The 20,014-nt window shown below is 45.4% G+C and overlaps 1 long non-coding RNA gene across 1 annotated transcript; it reads right to left on the bottom strand.

Annotated features, from left to right (window-relative positions):
- Nucleotides 1-299: 299 nt before the first annotated feature.
- On the bottom strand, nucleotides 300-7,674 carry LOC120981203. The gene is made up of 3 exons (XR_005774640.1): nucleotides 7,584-7,674; nucleotides 1,445-1,447; nucleotides 300-341 (listed from the first exon to the last, which is right to left on the bottom strand). It is a non-coding gene; the product is annotated as an uncharacterized LOC120981203 (long non-coding RNA).
- Nucleotides 7,675-20,014: the final 12,340 nt, after the last annotated feature.

Raw genomic sequence — 20,014 nt, 5'->3', positions numbered from 1 at the left:
TCTTCCTCGTGGGCCAATGAGAAGGCTGCAAAGTCTTTCTCTGGTTAGGTAGTGTGATAGGTACTGCTGTCCATACATACATGCAGACCTGCTAAAATGTGAAGTTTCACATACTGCGCCAAAATAATCGCATCATTAGTGCCGATTAGCACAATCGCGAATATATCTGAGCATATATCTGCATATAAAGCCATTTTTGATGTTCTGCTGTGCCGACCATTTTCTCCAGTCTCAGGAAACTTCTAGCAGCTTGGAAAATGTAGCAAAAGCGACCCACGCTTGTATTTCGCGCGCATTATGCGAATATTACATTGCCGATTTTTCGCAATCAAGAAAATAATCTCGAATTCGTGAATATATGATGAATAGTTCCCAAATATTCGTGAAATATCGCAAATTCGAATATAGCCCCTGCCACTCATCACTACCTACCATGTGCTATTTAGAATACAGGTGTCTTTGCTTGTGGCAAGGAGATCTTTGAGCACCCTCAAGCACCTGGACCTGTGGTGACGTCACTGAGCTCATCACATGGTCCAATCACATGGTCCATCACCACGGTGATGGTTCATGTGATTGGACCATGTGATGTGACGTCACCACAGGTCCTTTAGCCGCCGGCTCATGATTAAAAAAGTAAGAAGAGACCGGCAGCTACGCGATCAAGAGGAGGAGGTGAGTATTTTTATTTTTATTTTTTAACCCTCAATTTACCACCTACTAAGCATTCTGTATTAAAGAATGCTATTATTTTATTTATAACCATGTTATAAGGGAAAATAATACAGTGAATAGACATCTTAGCAACCATGCGTAAAAATCGCACCGCATCCGCACTTGATTGCGGATGCTTGCGATTTTCACTCAGCCCCATTCACTTCTATGGGTGATAAACGCAGAATATAGAGCATGCTGCAATTTTCACGCAACGCATAAGTGATGCGTGAAAATCACAGCTCATGTGCACAGAGCCATAGAAATTAATGGGTCCAGATTCAGTGCGGGTGCAATGCGTTCACCTCCCGGATTGCACCCTCGCGGAAATCTCACCCGTGTGAACTCAGCCTAAGGCCTAGTTCACACAAACGCGTGTGATCCTTGGCCGCAATACACGGCCACAGTTCCGTGTGCATTCTGCATCACGGATGCGGACCCATTCACCTCAATGGGTCCGCAAATCCGGAATTGCAGAACGGCCGCACGGAGCGGGACCCCTCGGAAGCACTACGGAGTGCTTCCGTCGGGTTGCGTCCCGTACTTCCGTTCCGCAAAAAGATAGAACATCTCCTACCTTTTGGCGGAACGGGCGGATCGCGGACCCATTAAAGTGAATGGGCCCACGATCCGATGCGGCTGACCTACGGCCGGCGATCGTGCAAATTGCGGGCCGCAGCACGGGCACGGGTCACACATGTTCGTGTGAACTCGGCCTAAGCTTCCTAACAGCCTGAGGGTGAAGGTTCAGTTAACTTCTCATTTCTATGGGTTATGTTGGTTAATTACAGCTTATTTAAAGAACTTGGCTTAATAAATATGATTTCACTTACCTCCTCATAATGAAAGTTTAACAATTTACATTTTCATTCAAGATCATAGGAGAGAATACAACTCTACTAAATTATTCTGAATTAGTTATCAGCACAGCCAGGGTTAATCTGAATCACTTGTTGACCAGTCATGAACAGCTCACAGGAGATCCTAAGGCCTCTTTCACACGGGCGTTGCAGAAAATGTGCGGGTGCGTTGCGGGAACACCTGCAATTTTTCCGCGCGAGTTCAAAACATTGTAATGCGTTTTGCACTCGCGTAAGAAAAATCACGCATGTTTGGTACCCAAACCCGAACTTCTTCACAGAAGTTCGGGCTTGGGATCGGTGTTCTGTAGATTGTATTATTTCCCCTTATAACATTGTTATAAGGTAAAATAATAGCATTCTGAATACAGAATGCTTAGTACAATAGGGATGGAGGGGTTAAAAAAATTTAAAAAAAATTTAACTCACCTTAGTCCACATGATAGCGCAGCCCGGCATCTCCTTCTGTATTCTTTCTTCAGGACCTGGGTAAAGGACCTGTGGTGACGTCACTCCGGTCATCACATGATCCATCACATGATCTTTTACCATAGTGATAAATTATGTGATGGACCATGTGACGACCGGAGTGACGTCACCACAGGTCCTTTACCCAGGTCCTGAAGAAAGAATACAGAAGGAGATGCCGGGCTGCGCTATCAAGTGGACTAAGGTGAGTTAAATGATTTTTTATTTTTTTTTAACCCCTCCAGCGCTGTTTTACTATGCATTCTGTATTCAGAATGCTATTATTTTCCCTTATAACCATGTTATAAGGGAAAATAATAATGATCGGGTCTCCATCCCGATCGTCTCCTAGCAACCGTGCGTAAAAATCGCACCGCATCCGCACTTGCTTGCGGATGCTTGCGATTTTCACGCAACCCCATTCACTTCTATGGGGCCTGCGTTGCGTGAAAAACGCACAATATAGAGCATGCTGCGATTTTCACGCAACGCACAAGTGATGCGTGAAAATCACCGCTCATGTGAACAGCCCTTTAGAAATGAATGGGTCGGGATTCAATGCGGGTGCAATGCGTTCACCTCGCGCATCGCATCCGTGCGGAATACTCCCCCGTGTGAAAGGGGCCTAAAGGAAACAAGCATTTCAAGGACTGGCATGACTATTCTAATTAGGCTCTCTAGCAGCCCGAGGGTGAATGTTATCCTAATATCTCATATCTTTTTGTTATGTTGAGTAGTTACAGCTTCTTAAATGAATTTTAACTAAGAAAATTATTTTAGATCTTTCTCAATTGATCATCAGGGCAGGACTTGTGATGACTTGTCTTGAGAAAAAAAAACTGCAGATTCAGAAGATAATGATCATTATTGCTTAGCAATGCTTTCAAGGACTGTAATGATAATTCAAACTAAGTTCCCTAACAGTCTGAGGGTGAAAGTTCCAGTAACATATTATACTTATTATGTTGGTGAATTATAGCTTCTTTCAAATTCTTTAAAGGGGTTCTGCAGTTTGTTTAAACTGATGATCTATCATCTGGATAGATCATCAGCATCTGCTCGGCGGCGGTCCAACTCCCGGGACCACCGCCGATCAGCTGTTTGAGAAGGTAGCGGAACGCCAAGAGCGCCGCGGCCTTCTCACTGTTTACCGTCACGACTAGTATCAACTGGCCTGGGCGCAGCTAAGCTCTGTTCACTTGAATGGAGCTTAGCCGCGCTCCCGCACCAGTGATACTAGTCATGACGTCACTAGGCCTGTGGTAAACAGTGAGAAGGCCGCGGCCCTACTGGAGCGCCGCTGCCTTCTCAAACATCTGATCGGCGGGGATCCCGCGTGTCGGACCCCCCGCCGAGCAGATGCTGATGATCTATCCAGAGGATAGATCATCAGTTTAAACAAACTGCACAACCCCTTTAAGTAAGAAATAAAATTTTCCTTACCTCTCGACAGAGAAATCGTAAAAAAAAATTAAGTTGTTTTTTTAGTGATTCAAGGACATGGGAGAGACGGCAACTTCTTCCAAATCTTTCTCAATTGGTTATGAGAGTGGACAGGGTAATTCTAAATCACTTGTTGACCTGTCATGAAGAAATCACAGGAGATACTGAAGGAGACGAGCATTATTGCTTAGCAACGCTGTCAAGGACTGACGTGACAATTCGTCAGTAGGGGGCTTGGATATGAAAGGGTTATTGCATCCCCTCCGCTTGGTTCCACGCTGTAAATGAGAAGGAACGCATGGATAATTTTGTATGCGAGATAGCGATCGTGCATATCTCAGGCTGCTTACACTGAGCTTGTTTGATTTCAGGAGACCTACACAAAACCATCTAACAGAGAGTCGTGGAGAACGATGGACCTGGTACACACTGCGAGGGTCTTAAAGGGCTATTTAGCAAAGGTTATTTGTTGGATGATGAAGAGTTAATAACATTTTTGTATCAGTTCCTCACAATTTCAAGATCTCTGCTTGTTGTCATTCACTAGGAACTTCATTGGTTACTCCCACAGGATAAGCTGAGTCTGTGTCTCCAAAGACTTCAGTAGGAACCACATGTAGGTTTTTCTTCACCCGGGGCTAATTTTCAGTTTGTGGCTTTAGTACGGTACTATATTATACCGTGGCAGATGGGCATACAGAGATCTTATAGGGCTCCATAGCAAAACTTATGAGCCCCTTCAGTACCACCTAGGTTCCCAGTACATTCCCAGGCAATGCCTAACCCTAAGTTCACACTTGCGCGTTTTACAGCGCGTTCGAACGCGCTGTAAAACGCATAACCGATGCAAACCAATGCTTCCCTATGGGACTGGTTCACATTTTCGCGTTTTACAGCACGTTCGAACGCGCTGAAAAACGCCCGACGCATAGACAAGTTCTTGAGCTTCTTTGGGGCGTTTTGTCGCGCGTTTGCGGCCATAGGACACTGCTGTCAATCACACAAACGTGCGTAATACGCGCGTTGACTATGGACAAAAACGCGCGTTAAACGCGCATATCAAATACGCTCAGGTCTGAACCCAGTGTCACACAAAGCACAGTGGCCCAGATTTTATCATAAAAAAAAAATAAAATGAAAAATAGTCGCCCTCTTCCTCACCCACTTTTTCCGATTTCCAAGTAGAAAAAAGTGGAATATGTGCTTCATAAATATGACGCTCATTCTGAACATATTTCTTAATGAATTTACAGCAGATAATTAGCATATATGCATTGATACATCCTCTGCTTCCTTTCAGTGTTTTAAAAATCTGTCTGCCTGCAGCCACCACTAGAGGGAGCTCAGTGCATAGGAATTTATACATTTACCATTAATATCATTGGAAGCTGTAAATAATTTTCACTGAGCTCCCTCTAGTGGCAGCTGTTGAAAAATGCAGTGAATCTACAGTACAGACCAAAAGTTTGGACACACCTTCTCATTCAAAAAGTTTTCTTTATTTTCATGACTATGAAAATTGTAGATTCACACTGAAGGCATCAAAACTATGAATTAACACATGTGGAATTATATACATAACAAACAAGTGTGAAACAACTGAAAATATGTCATATTCTAGGTTCTTCAAAGTAGCCACCTTTTGCTTTGATTACTGCTTTGCACACTCTTGGCATTCTCTTGATGAGCTTCAAGAGGTAGTCCCCTGAAATGGTTTTCACTTCACAGGTGTGCCCTGTCAGGTTTAATAAGTGGGATTTCTTGCCTTATAAATGGGGTTGGGACCATCAGTTGCGTTGAGGATAAGTCAGGTGGATACACAGCTGATAGTCCTACTGAATAGACTGTTAGAATTTGTATTATGGCAAGAAAAAAGCAGCTAAGTAAAGAAAAACGAGTGGCCATCATTACTTTAAGAAATGAAGGTCAGTCAGTCAGCCGAAAAATTTGGAAAACTTTGAAAGTAAGGGCTATTTGACTATGAAGGAGAGTGATGGGGTGCTGCGCCAGATGACCTGGCCTCCACAGTCACCGGACCTGAACCCATTTGAGATAGTTTGGGGTGAGCTGGACCGCAGAGTGAAGGCAAAAGGGCCAACAAGTGCTAAGCATCTCTGGGAACTCCTTCAAGACTGTTGGAAGACCATTTCAGGGGACTACCTCTTGAAGCTCATCAAGAGAATGCCAAGAGTGTGCAAAGCAGTAATCAAAGCAAAAGGTGGCTACTTTGAAGAAGCTAGAATATGACATATTTTCAGTTGTTTCACACTTGTTTGTTATGTATATAATTCCACATGTGTTAATTCATAGTTTTGATGCCTTCATAGTCATGAAAATAAAGAAAACTCTTTGAATGAGAAGGTGTGTCCAAACTTTTGGTCTGTACTGTATATCTGGAACAGGAAAATTAGTTCAGCATCAGGTCACCCCCACTCCCCGGGTCACACAGTTGTTGTGTTGTCTGTCTCCATTGCAGGTCCACCACTGAACCTGACACCCACATGTCCTCCAAAACCTCTAAATTGCTCAGGTACCAAGACCCGTAGTTATACAATGTCAACTACCAGCTATGTTGAAGCTAACTGCAGAAGAAAGCATCTCACCCTGGCAGGGGGAAGCTTTAAGTGAATTCCATGGCCAGTTATATCCATTCCATTTGCACCTAGTGGAAGGCTTTTTTCATAGTTAGATTTCCCAAAAGTACAGCTGTGCCCTTCCTTACCTTTCACCTGGTTGGACATGTCCTGAGATGTGTGTCATGAGATGACCAACAACGTGGTATTCTGTCACGAGATGTCTGTCCTACGGGTGGCCACCCAGTGGTTGTGAAGTGAATTGCAAGCATGCTGAAATACTATATTGGATTTGTTTTGTGAAAAATTGGAGTTTTTATCCCAATTAGAGCTAAAGTACCTATAGACACCTCTGAGGCTTTGCTATAAAGGTGTGAAGCAGAGAAAGGTTTACCAAGTAGCCTGACGAGGACACCTATTATCTCCATGCTGCAGTTTCCTTTTAAACGTCTAGAAATGACAGCGAAGAAGCAAATGGAAATTCATAACCACTGTAAAAATGCAAATGTCGCCAGTACGAAGTCGCCAGTAAGGCATCGAAACTCTTGCAAACCCTAATGCTGCCATATGCGATGTACCCTCACTCATTGGCATTGCACTGATATTCTGTGTTCCTGCCGCCATTCCCCCCCCCCATCATTTGTAATAATTGTCAGGAGGGCTGAGCGCTAATCCCAAAAAGTCATCTAAAATTTATAGAGTGTAAGGACAGGGAGCTAATTGAAGCTCCTGACACCTCATATCCCGGCGCAGTGATTCCGGAGAGATTTGTATCCGCATAAAGCGGCGCCTCCGAACGTTCCTTACTCTTCTTTATCAGTGTCAGTACGACCATTGTTCCCGGTAATGTTCTCTGCTCGCTTGTATTTATGCTGCGGATAATTTGGTAGAAAGAAACTTCCATAAATTGTTCTGTAAAGTAACATTGTGTTTTACTCCGGGATCCTCCAAGATATTCATTACATGAATTTACCGCAGCCACAGCTCTTCCACTGCTGTCAGGTAATTGCAATAAATTGCGGGATGGTAAACCGTTACTGCGCGCCGGCCTCGCAGAGGAAGAAAGAATCCAATCTCCTTTCATCTGTGCTTGGGTTTTGTTTCTTTGAAGGAGTTTTGATCCAGGACTGTTCATAGGGGCGTTGCCCTAAAAGGGTTCTGAACCTGGACATTAACCCCTTCGTCACTCATTCAGTATGAACGAAATGCTCCCCCTTTGCCCGGTGACGTACCCGGCTATTTTTTTCAGTATGCTAGGCAGAGACTTCCGCCTAGCAGTGATCCCTGTGATGTCACCGGCACCAGTGTTGATCGCGAATATTCTGATCGCAAATTTTTATTGCAAATATTGGCACTTTGAGAATTCGCAAATATCATCAGCACCCATGATCCCTCACTGCTTCTTGAGAAGGCGGCAATATCTTTGACTTTAGGAGTAGCGTTGATCGCGAATTTTTCGTATCGCTAAATTTTTATAGCGAATTTTCAGATTTTTGCAATCGAGAATATAATGACTGGGGATCACGAATTCTTGAATTCGCCAATATATGATGAATATTCGCCCAAATATTCGCTAAATATTGCAAATTCGAATATTGCCCCTGCCGCTCATTACTGACCGGCACCAATGGACAGTCTATAGCGCTGCCCTAGCCTGTAAAACATCGCTAAAGACCGCCCATTGGTGCCTGTGACCTCACCAGGCTCTCTGCTAAGGGTACGTTTTAAACAACTCGAACATCCCCTTTAAAGCGGTTCTCCGGGCTTTTAGTATTGATGACCTATCCTCGGGATAGGTCATCGATATCAGATCAGCAGGCGTCCGACAACCGGCACCCCCGCCAATCAGCTGTAGTGTGCACGTGCCGTCTCGCTTCTCTCTTCCTGCTCCACGCGCGCCTTCCCTACATACAGCTGATCGGCGGGGGTGCCGGATGTCGGACCCTCGCCGATCTGACATTGATGACCTATCCTGAGGATAGGTCATTAATAGTAAAAGCCTGGACAACCCCTTTAAGGAGAATGCCCCTTCCCCTCCAAAAGTGGAGGAAGGAGTCATGAAGGAGAAATGAATAGAAGTCACGTTCTTGGCTACTATATCAGGTATGAACCTCGCAGCGCTCCCTGCGTTCATCCCGGCGCGCGCCGGCTCTGGTGACCTTTCTTCTAATTGCACCTTGTTTATGTACCTGAGATTTGTGAGCTCATCTGTCCTTTAGAATTAGAGATTTCCATAGATTTTATCAGCGACGATTCTCTACCGAGAAGTTTTCTAATTATGGAGAAACAGAGAACATAATTTTCTACACATATTTCTCCACATATTACCCTGTTATTAAAGGAGCTACCCCCCCCCGCCGCCAATCTTTCCAAGGCTTCTGAATGGAAAATATCATAAGGAAATGGATTTTAGACATGGCTGCTTTATTCCACAATTTGCATCCCACCGTACATTGAAGACCATGGGTGACCTGCAATACCAGACTCAGCCTTTGGGCAGGTGTGGAGCTATTTCACCAGAAATCTGTCATTTTTTTTAAGGGGTTTTCCAAGATTTTACTCCTGATGACCTCAGGGTTGGTCATCATCAGTATCTGATCGGGGGGGTCCGACACCTGAGACAGCACTGGTGCTCCTGTGAGAGCCACAGCCTTCTTTCTGCTTTTCCTAGGAGCAGCTCAGCCCCATAGAAGTGAATGGAGCTGAGCAAAGCCGCTATGCAATGTACGGCACTGTGCTTGGTGAGCTGAGAGAAGGCCGCAGTGCTCACAGGAGTGCCGGTGCCTTCTCCAACAGCGGGTGTCGGACCCCCACCGATCAGATACTGATGACTTATCCACAAGATAGGACATCAGTAGTAAAATCTCAGAAAACCTTTTCAATCCTAGACCATTGATCCTAGATTACTGGTGACTGTGGGGAGTAGATTCATGTTAAAGGGGTTGCCCAGGAGTTTGATATTGATAGCCTATCCTCAGGGATAGGTCATCAATTTCAGATCAGCAAGGGTCCGACTCCCGACACCCTTGTCGATCAGCTGTACGAAGAGATTGCAGTGCTTCTGCAGCATTCGCCGCCGCTAGGGGTCCCATTAAGAGGGAAAAAAGTTACAGGGACAGGGCCCCTTTTAGTGATGTGGTGGTACCCAGGTATAGGAATGCCAGAGTGGTGTAGGGTGACCTAAATGTCCCTTAATGGTGTTGCACGTGTCACGGTGCTCCTACCTGGATACGCTGGGACACCAGGCGTTAGCTCCGATGTAGAAAAAGGGATAGTTGATGAAGGGGATGGTGAAATAAATTGAGTCCAGACCTTGTACTGAAGTTGATAACAGCTTTACTTTGGCAAACATTCATCCAAATTATTTACAGGCTTTATCTTAGTCATCAGCAGGCTTTGGCATTAACTGTGGCAGGCAAACTCCTCTCAGCTACGTTTGTTGCTCTCTGGCTCTGCTGTGCTATGGAACTTCTTCTTTAGGCTGTAGTTCACTTTGTAATCTGGTCTGTCTCTAGATTTGTCCAGGGAAGACTTTACTCCTGGCTTCAGAGGCTTTTAGCAGTGGCCTCCAGATGCAGCTGAGCTGAAGGTGCCCTAGCTGGTCTAAGCAAGGCTCGTCCAACAGGGATGGTCTCTTGCTGCCTTCCCCTATCAGGGGGCCCTCTCAACTTACTTCTAACTAGCTAAACTCCTCCCTTGAGGAAGAAAATAGATTGGAAAGAAGGTTCCATTTTATGTAAGATAGCTCTGCCATGTTTGCTGCCACCTGCTGGTGAACCAGGCACATTACACTTGAACAGTTACAAAACAATATATTGAATACACATTTTGCAGGATCTGGAAATGAATACATAGGATGACATTAGGTTAACCATAGGAGATAGTGGCGGGGTGCAAAAGTGGTAATGCACCTCTGGGGCGTTACACTTCACTGGTTACCTGCTCGTTATCGACACTGCCGTGAAGCCGAATTTCCTCATGCTTCGTGGTAATCTTATTCACCTCATCCATTTGCTCATAACGGGCCGGCTGCCGCCATCATGCTTGAAAATCCCATGCGCGGTGACATATGACGTCACCACACCAGCCAGCGTGATGACGTCATCTCGGGCAAAGCGAGATTTCGTGACAGATGGAGTTGCGAGCAAATGGAGCAGGTAATTATGATTTTTTAGTTTTATCTTTTTAATTTTACACCGGATTATTGCTATCATATGCCACAATCATGTATGAACGCGGCATCTGGGGGGTACAATGACGGGGGGCGGCGCAATCGCCGCTCCCTGTCATTGCACCCAGTACTTACAAATGAAGTAATTACTTCTTGATGAAGTAATTCGTCACAAACAGCCAGGGAGGTTTTTTTCTCCCTGGCTGTGATGCTCTGCGCTGCGACTGGACAGCGCTACAGGGGAGAAACCCTGGCGTCTCCTCCCTGTTCCGACGCTCAGTATTAGCATACTGAGCGGGGGAAATCCGTCAGGGCACAGCGGCGCGTAGGAGGCATGGGTGGCAGCAAGGTGGCAGCATCAACAGGGGGTACCCCGCAAGTACAGGTATATATCACCCTTAATAAAATCGCATGAAAGGTCCTCTTTAAGTGAGGAAAATTGGCAGGTCTTTTTTCGGCCTTATAAACAATGTTACTATGTTACTTTATATAATTTCCTGGCCTAAAGCAGCTTGAAATTATTTTTTTCAAAAATGTGTTGTTTTTCTGTTTGTGAGTCAAATGACACCGAGCATTATGGTAGCCATAGAAACTGGAGCACAGCAAAAAAAGGAACATAAGGCATCTAACTGAAGAGGCAAAGAATAAAATGTTAATATGTGATACATTTTTATCTAATGTGGTAGATGTGGACCCTTTGGGCCAGATTTATCATTAGCTCAGGTCAGAATAATGGAGTGAAAAAGTCCCAAAAAAGTCCCAAACGCTAAAACTGCGCACAAATTTGCGACTTTTTTCTGCTCTGCACTATGCTCGCCAGTTTTCTGAAAGTGGGCGTGTTTTCTTATGTAAATGAATCTCTAGACAGATTTACTATTGGGACTATTTAAAAAAGTCGCAAAAAAGTCGCAAAAAAGTCCCAATTTCACTCCAGTGAGGACCATGCTTATCTTATGAGACTTTTTAATAGAACATGCGACTTTTTCATAAAAACGTGCGACTTTTTCGTAAAGATGTGCGACTTTTGTAAAGCTGCTTACTGACGGATAAACTGCTACCGTCAAACCACATTTATTACAGTCTTAAAGGGCCGATCATAAATCTGACTTGGCTAAAACTGACTTCAGCCATATGTGAAAGTGGAGTGAGCTGTCAGAGTAATGATAAATCTGGCCCTTTGTGTTGCTTCCACGGCAACATTGTATAAACCCGATGAAGAATGTCACATCATACATAGTGATATGAGCGGCGGGGCAATATTCGAATTTGCAATATTTCGCGAATATTTTGTAGAATATTCGTCATTATTTTCTTGACTGCGAAAATCGGCAAGGTAATATTCGCGTAAATGCGCGAGCAATACAGGCGTGGGTCACTTTTGCTATATTTTCCAAGCTGCTAGAAGTCTCCTGAGACTGGAGAAAATGGTCGGCACGGCAGAACATTAAAAATGGCTTTATGTGCAGATAGAGTGCTCCAATATATTCGTGATTGCGCTAATCGGCACTAATGATGCGTATATTTTGGCGCAATCCGTGAAACTTCACATTTTAGCAGGTTTGACTACATATTACTGATTGGTGCACTAAGTATCGTTGAGAACTTGTGACATCACAGTGCCATGTCTGTAGCATGTATGTATGGACAGCAGAGAAACAGTAATCCCTATCACACTACCTAACACCCTGCACTGGAACCTATCAGCTACACTATATCAGGATATAACCTACACTGACTATCTGTATTATATGTATAAGCTAACTAACTAACTAACTAACTAACTAACTATCTATCTATCTAAGCACAGAGCACAGCAATGTCAGAACTCCATAGGGATGTTGCTAAGCTCAGACAAAGACATTGCAGCCTTCTCATTGGCCCACAAGCAAGAAGCAGGGAGGCATCATGGGTTCAGATAAAAAAAAATCTAGAATATTCGAAAATACGAATATATATCACTATATTCAAAATATTCGCGAAATCTCGAAGTGCCGATATTCGCGATTAATATTCGCAATTCGAATATCCACGCCCAATAATCATATAGTGAATGAAGGTGGAGGTGCTTAAAGAGGTTATCCATTACTATAACTGCCCCCCCCCCCCCATATGTCGGGCCCCTCACAGGGAATATACTTACCCTGCTCTCTGCGCCGCTCCTGGTCACGACACCGCCGCTGCTGCTTCTCCCCGTGTGCCGATGAAAACATTTGGTGTCGAGGGAGAGCAGCCAATGGCAGGCTGGGATGGGGACGAGCCTCCCTAGCGTCACCCGCCATGCTATGGAGGCTTGTCCCAGTCATCACCTGCCAATGGCTGTTAGGTGTATTTTCTTCCTTGCTCCTTCCCCCTCTCACAGCATGCAGTCATAAGCATTCAAAATGCAGCTTCTTCCCCCTCCTCTCCCCTCCTCCCTCTCTTCTATGCAGTTTCATACAGTAGACATATTTGTAGGGACTTTTGGAAGTAAAGAGTGAACTATATCCTGTAAATGTAAGTCTACCTAATATTTTAGGTGCCTACGGACTTGGCACTTCCTTTCTTGCTCCTTCCCCCTCTCACAGCATGCAGTCATTCAGAGAAAAAAAAATGCAGCTTCTTCCCCCTCCTCCCTCTCTTCTATGCAGTTTCATACAGTAGACATATTTGTAGGGACTTTTGGAAGTAAAGAGTGAACTATATCCTGTAAATGTAAGTCTACCTAATATTTTAGGTGCCTACGGACTTGGCACTTCCTTTCTTGCTCCTTCCCCCTCTCACAGCATGCAGTCATTCAGAAAAAAAATATGCAGCTTCTCCCCCCTCCTCTCCCCTCCTCCCTCTCTTCTATGTTGTTTTCTACAGTAGACATATTTGTAGGGACTTTGGAAATAAAGAGTGAAATCTAACCTGTTGGAAGGCGAAGAAGACGGCATTTTCCTCTAATAAGATACAAAGTTTCAATTTCCCACACACATTACTGAATTATGTCAAAAATCATAACAATAGGTTCACCTGAAATAAAAATCCAGAGCTAGAAAATGATGAATGACTGAGCCCCTTTCGGTGTTTGATGAGGACGGTGCTGGTTTTTTAAGCACACACATGACAGCAGGTACCTGACACAGGTTTTATCCAGTGAAGCGCGTCGGGGTCTCCGCTCTCAGTGTGAAATGTGTTTTATTTCCATTTAGCATGCTACATTTTCTCGCTTTTATCTCGTTCTTTTCATGCTTTTTGCCACTTCCTTGGTTAACCTGCAGAGCCATTTGCATTTATATTGTGTCTGCAGAGAGGTGGAATCTCAGACAGGTTGGAGGTTTTCTAGGGACTGTGAAGAGCAGCGCTCCATGGATACTGCATGTAGAGTCATAAAATGTTTATGTTTGGGGGTGCAGGAGATTTCAATGACGATGGAAATATCTTCTGTATAATTAATACAGTCATTTTATTAGCGTGGTGAATAATATGTTTTTATACCTGTACATCTGTCCAAATGTACAGTTGCAGCAGAGCTGAGTTTGTCATCTAAGCGTACTTTCACACTAGCGTTTTTCTTTTCCGGTATTGAGTTCTGCCACAGGAGCTCAATACCAGAAAAAAAACTGATCAGTTTTATCCTAATGCATTCTGAATGGAGAGCCATCCGTTCAGTCCCTCTTATGTTTTTTGGCCAGACAAAATGCCTCAGCATGCTGCAGTTTTCTGTCCGGCCAAAAATCCTGAACACTTGGCAGAATGCTGGATCGGGCATTAATTTCCATTAAAATGTATTAGTGCCGGATCTGGCATTAAGTGTTCTGGTTTTCCAGTCTGCGCATGTGCAGACCTTTAAAAATGCAAAAATAAATAAATAAAAAATGCCGGATCCGTATTTCCAGGTGACACCGGAGAGACGGATACGGTATTTCAATGCATTTGTCAGACGGATCCAATTGCGTCCGGATTGCCGGATCCGGCAGACAGTCCTGGCGACGGAACTGCCTGCCGGAATCCTCTGCAGCAAGTGTGAGAGTACCCTAATAGAGTTTTCAGGGACATTAATAATAATGGTCTATGCAGGGCGCCGATTAGCTGAATGAAGGGGCTGCAGAGCATCCAGGCAGTGCACCATATATATGGCTGTAGCTGTGTCTGGTACTGCAGCTCAGTTTTAATGCATGGAGCAATTGGCAGGGGTCCTGGGTGTCTGACCTCAACGATCAGATGCTGATGACCTATTCAGTTACAAATAGTCGGATCACCCCTTTAATGGAATATTTCCTAATTATGTATTGTATACAGAACATAAATATAATTACAGTTACATCCTGTATTATACTCCAGAGCTGCACTCACTATTCTGCTGGTGCAGTCACTGTGTACATACATTACTTATCCTGTACTGATCCTCAGTTACATCCTGTATTATACTCCAGAGCTGCAGTCACTATTCTGCTGGTGCAGTCACTGTGTACATACATTACTTATCCTGTACTGATCCTGAGTTACATCCTGTATTAAACTCCAGAGCTGCACTCACTATTCTGCTGGTGCAGTCACTGTGTAAATACATTGCATTACTTATGCTGTACTGATCCTGAGTTACATCCTGTATTATACTCCAGAGCTGCACTCACTATTCTGCTGGTGGAGTCACTGCGTACATACATTACATATCCTGTACTGATCCTGAGTTACATCCTGTATTTTACTCCAGAGCTGCACTCACTATTCTGCTGGTGCAGTCACTGTGTACATACATTACTTATCCTGTACTGATCCTGAGTTACATCCTGTATTATACTCCAGAGCTGCACTCACTATTCTGCTGGTGCAGTCACTGTGTACATACATTACATTACTTATCCTGTACTGATCCTGAGTTACATCCTGTATTATACTCCAGAGCTGCACTCACTATTCTGCTGGTGCAGTCACTGTGTACATACATTACTTATCCTGTACTGATCCTGAGTTACATCCTGTATTATACTCCAGAGCTGCGCTCACTATTCTGCTGGTGGAGTCACTGTGTACATACATTACATATCCTGTACTGATCCTGAGTTACATCCTGTATTATACTCCAGAGCTGCACTCATTATTCTGCTGGTGGAGTCACTGTGTACATACATTACATATCCTGTACTGATCCTGAGTTACATCCTGTATTATACTCCAGAGCTGCACTCATTATTCTGCTGGTGCAGTTACTGTGTACATACATTACTTATCCTGTACTGATCCTGAGTTACATCCTGTATTATACTCCAGAGCTGCGCTCACTATTCTGCTGGTGCAGTCACTGTGTACATACATTACATTACTTATCCTGTAATGATCCTGAGTTACATCCTGTATTATACTCCAGAGCTGCACTCACTATTCTGCTGATTCTGTATTATACTCCAGGAGACCTATCCTTGCTATCCTATCAGTCTGCATAGTAGTATATAGCGCACATCATGTATAGTGTCAGCCACTTCTCCTGCACCAGTCCACCCCACCCTTTTTCTCTCCACCCTCTTCATCACTATTAATGAGAAGAACTCGCCCACTTGTCAACCCGCCTCTCAACGTGTCAGAATGTGACTTTTTCAGCAAGTACAGTAGATGGAAATGTAATATTTCTGTTTGCAATTCCAATTTCACAGCTGAGTGGGATTTGCAGAGACAGAGGATTCTAATAAAACTGCAGCAATGTTTAACAGGATGACTGACAGATGGGAAAATGGTGTCGGGCAGGTCCATTTTTCTGATTATGTTAACAAAACATGGCATGCAGTTTTCTAATGCATTGACACAGTTGCATTTACATGATTATTTTTCTTTTCAAATTGCTGATCATTTGAGTTTTACATCTGCAGTTACATTATTGTAACATTGTGTCGATGTAGCAGAGCTGATCTGGCGATTTGAAATTCCCTATAAGACCTGTAGACAATGGAGACCCGAAGAGTTAAAGGGAAAAATACTGGCTGACCTTTTACCTCCATTATGGAGATCATTGAAACATTTTAGATTTTTATTATTGGAAAACAAAATCACAATTACATCCGAAATCATAGAGAAATGTAACGCCAACAGGGAATTCGATATTAAACTGAACTGTAGCTACCAGTGCCAGGCTGCTGCTGTCAAGCTAAATTAGAATATGTCATGCAACAGAAGAGACATAGATGCTCATCACGTGAACATATTTAGTGATGGACGTACATTGGCCGGGACGTTTCGCGAACGCGTGTTTGCGATCAAATGTTGGATAACCTCGACTTTGCGGCGGGCCCCATTCACTTTAATGGCAGGCGAACCTGAAAAACCTTCAGGTCATATTTGCAGCCAGCAAACACTTACTAGAAGTACACAAATAGTCCCACAACATGGACAGTGACCTACCAGAGGGGGATCATTGGCAAAAATTCCCACAAAAAATATGTATTTTAATCAGGGGCCATTTTTATGCACCTTAAAGGGAAACTCTCAAAAATGTGCCCTGCTGGAGCCTAGAAAATTTTTATTTTAGGCCACGGGAGTACAAGCCCCAAAAATTAGGCATTCACCTGACAGAAAAGAACTTGTGATGATGTGGCTAGAGGTACATTAGGCGGTCAGTGGATAGAATTTTTACTGTAGGCCACTGGAGTACAGGCCCCAAAAATTTGGCATTCACCAGACAGAAAAGAACTTTGGCTGATGTGGCTGGAGGTACATTAGGTGGTCACTGGATAAAAATGTTACTGCAGGCCACTGGAGTACAGGCCCCAAAAATTAGGCATTCACCTGACAGAAAAGGCCTTTTATGGTGCTGTATATACATAAGACAAGGACCATTCTTTGTTCTGGGTGGTGGCAGATATGTGTGGGCTGGCATGAGGAAATTTAATTACACGTGGTCGTCACAGATGTGTTATTTTCCTCCGAGATCCATGCCTCATTCATTTTTAGAAATGTGAGGTAGTCCACACTGTCGTGAGCTAGGCGAGTGCGCTTATCGGTCACGATGCCCCCTGCTGCGCTGAACGTCCTTTCGGACAGGACACTCAACGAGGGGCAAGCCAAAAGTTCCATGGCAAATTGTGCCAGCTCTGGCCACAGGTCAAGCCTGCACACCCAGTAGTCCAGGGTTTCCTCGCTTCTCAGAGCCGTTAACCCGATGTAGTCTGACACCTGTCAGTCTAGGCGTTCCCTGAGGCTGGATCCGGAGGGCAGCTGTCGGGTTGGCTGCAAGAATGATCTCATATCCGAAGTGACCAACACATCTAGAAACCGCCCTCCTCTTGCAAGTGCTGTAGGATTGGTACTCGCAACTGTTTCGCTGTGGGTGGAAATTCCTCTGCCAGCGCCCACAACAGCAGAATGCAGCATCTCTCGAAGCAAGGCCTGGAAATGCTGCATTCTAACAGCCCTCTGTGATGCTGGTAACATGTCCACCATTTTGTGTTTGTACCGGGGGTCTAAGTAAGTTGCCACCCAGTAATGGACCTTACCCTTTCTGCTTTTTATACGGGGGTCCCTCTGCAGACACTGGAGCATGAAGGCCCCCATTTGCACTAAACTGAAAGTGGTGGAGCGCCCTTGCTCCTGCTGATCGCCCAGGAGAATGTCTTCTTTGGTCTCCTCCCCCCAGCCACGGACAACACCAGGGATCCCCAAAAAGTTTGAAGTGCCCCTCTAAGCCTGCTCTTCTTGCTCCTCCTCCTCCTCCTCCCCACAGCCACCATCCTCCTCTGTCTCCTCTTCAGACTCCTGCTGACTTGTCTCAGATGGAGTAGCCCCCCTGGGAATTCATCCAGGATTGCGACTTCCTCATCTTCCTGCTTCTGCTCCTCGATGGCTTGATCAATGACACGATGCAATGCACGCTCCAGAAAGAAGGCGTAGGTATGATGTCACTGACGGCGCCCCCTGGCTGCGACTGACCAGTTTGGTGATCTCATCAAACGTCGCACATGAGCAGCCACTGGCGCGGTGAAAAGAAACCAAGCTCCCCAGAACCTGTCCTGCCGCAGAGTTCGTACAGGTAGTCGTTAATGGAAAGTTTACGCTGGAGCAGCCTATCAAGCATATACAAGGTGGAGTTCCAGCGCGTCGGGGTGTCACAAACCAGACGTCTGACGGGCAAGTGTTGTCGCCGCTGAACGTCAGCAAGGCGAGCCATGGCCGTGAAAGATCTAAAATGGCCAGAGATTTTCCTGGCCTGCCGCAAGACGTCCTGGGCCCCGGGGTGTTTGGCAACGAATCGCTGCACGACTAAGTTCAGGACATGTGCCATGCGCAGCACGTGTGTCATTTTGCCCTGTTTCAGAGCGCTCAGCAGATTGGCACCGTTGTCGCACACCACTTTACCAACTGTCAAATTGAGAAGTGTTAGCCACTGATCAGCCTGTGACCGCAGAGCTGAAACCAGTGCAGGACCGGTGTGGCTCTTGGCTTCCAGGCACAACAGCCGCAGCACAGCATGGCAACGTCTCACCTGGCACGTCGAATAGGTTCTGGGGAGCACAACTGAAGAGGCGGTAGCAGTGGAAAAGGAGGGGTCAGCTGAGGAGGAGACGGAGGATGGAGTAGAAGGAGGAGAAGAAGAGGCAGGCCTGCATGCAATCCGTAGAATTGTGGAGAAATGGAGAACCACACTCTAAAGGTTTTCTGGTGCCAACAAGAGCTGTATTAGCCACGATACAGGTAGTAAAGATTGAGGCACTCAGATTATTCAGCTTTGCATTTCAGAAAAAGCATGCAATCCGTGGCGGTAACACCAAATCCGCACGGAAGCCACTGGTTACATGCTTGACGGCTCAGAAGGTTCACCCAGTGGGCAGTAAAAGTTATGTACCTTCCCTGCCAGTTTTTGCTAGACCACGTGTCTGTGGTCAGATGTATCTTGGCACCGACACTGTGTGCCAGAGATATATTCACTTGCCACTGAACGTGGCCATATAGCTCTGGGATGCCGTTCTGGGAGAAATATTTCCTTCCGGGGACCTTCCATTGCGGTGTGCCTACGGCCACAAATTTTCTAAAGGCCTTCGAGTCCACCAGTTTATATGGCAGTAGTTGGCGGGCTAGCAGTTCAGTCAAGCCAGCGGTCAGCCGTTGGGCAAGAGGGTTATCCGGCGTCATCATCTTTTTACGCTCGAACATTTGGGCCGCGGAAGCCTGCCTTTTGCCAGATGAACGCGACGATGGCAGGGTGGAAGGTGGAGTGGAGGACAAATGGAAGGAGAGAGGAGAAGAGGCAGGACGTGGAGCGCTGGGAGTGTGGCTTTGTGGGTTCTGATAGTGTTGCTCCCACTGGGCTCGGTGATGGGAGGCCAGGTGCCTTCTTAAGGCTGTCGTCCCTAGGTGAGTGTTGGGCTTACCGCTACTTATGCGTTGACAGCAAAGGCTGCAGATGGCAACACTGTTGTCAGCAGCTAACACGTTAAAAAAAGCCCATACTGCGGAGCCATGTTCCGGCGTCCTGGGAGCGCCAGATGTGACCGTGCATGGTGGATGGCTCTCTCCAGATACATTTGCAGGCTGCTTTTTGCCTCCTGTGCCCTGCAAGCTCTGCCTGCTTCTCCTCCTTCTCATCCCTCTCTGCTGCACCATCTCTCTGTCACGACCATGGTCATGGTCGTGACTCCTTGAGCCGCATGCAGTTGCTCGCGGTCTGGTTTTGTTGTCAACCACAGGTGAGGGCTGTTAGTAACTTGCCTCACATGTGGTTGCCGCTGGCAACATAAGGTTGTTGGCAGTGGAGCAGCCTGAGCTGGTTGCTAGTCGGCTCGCTGTCTACGCATGCGGTTGCCTCTGGCAATGTGTGGTTTTATGTGTGCACTTTC

The sequence above is a fragment of the Bufo bufo genome, chromosome 10, assembly GCF_905171765.1.
Source record: "Bufo bufo chromosome 10, aBufBuf1.1, whole genome shotgun sequence".
Lineage (NCBI taxonomy): Eukaryota > Metazoa > Chordata > Amphibia > Anura > Bufonidae > Bufo > Bufo bufo.
The sequence above is the reverse complement of the archived record's forward strand: the minus strand, read 5'-3'. Positions and strand labels throughout refer to the sequence as shown.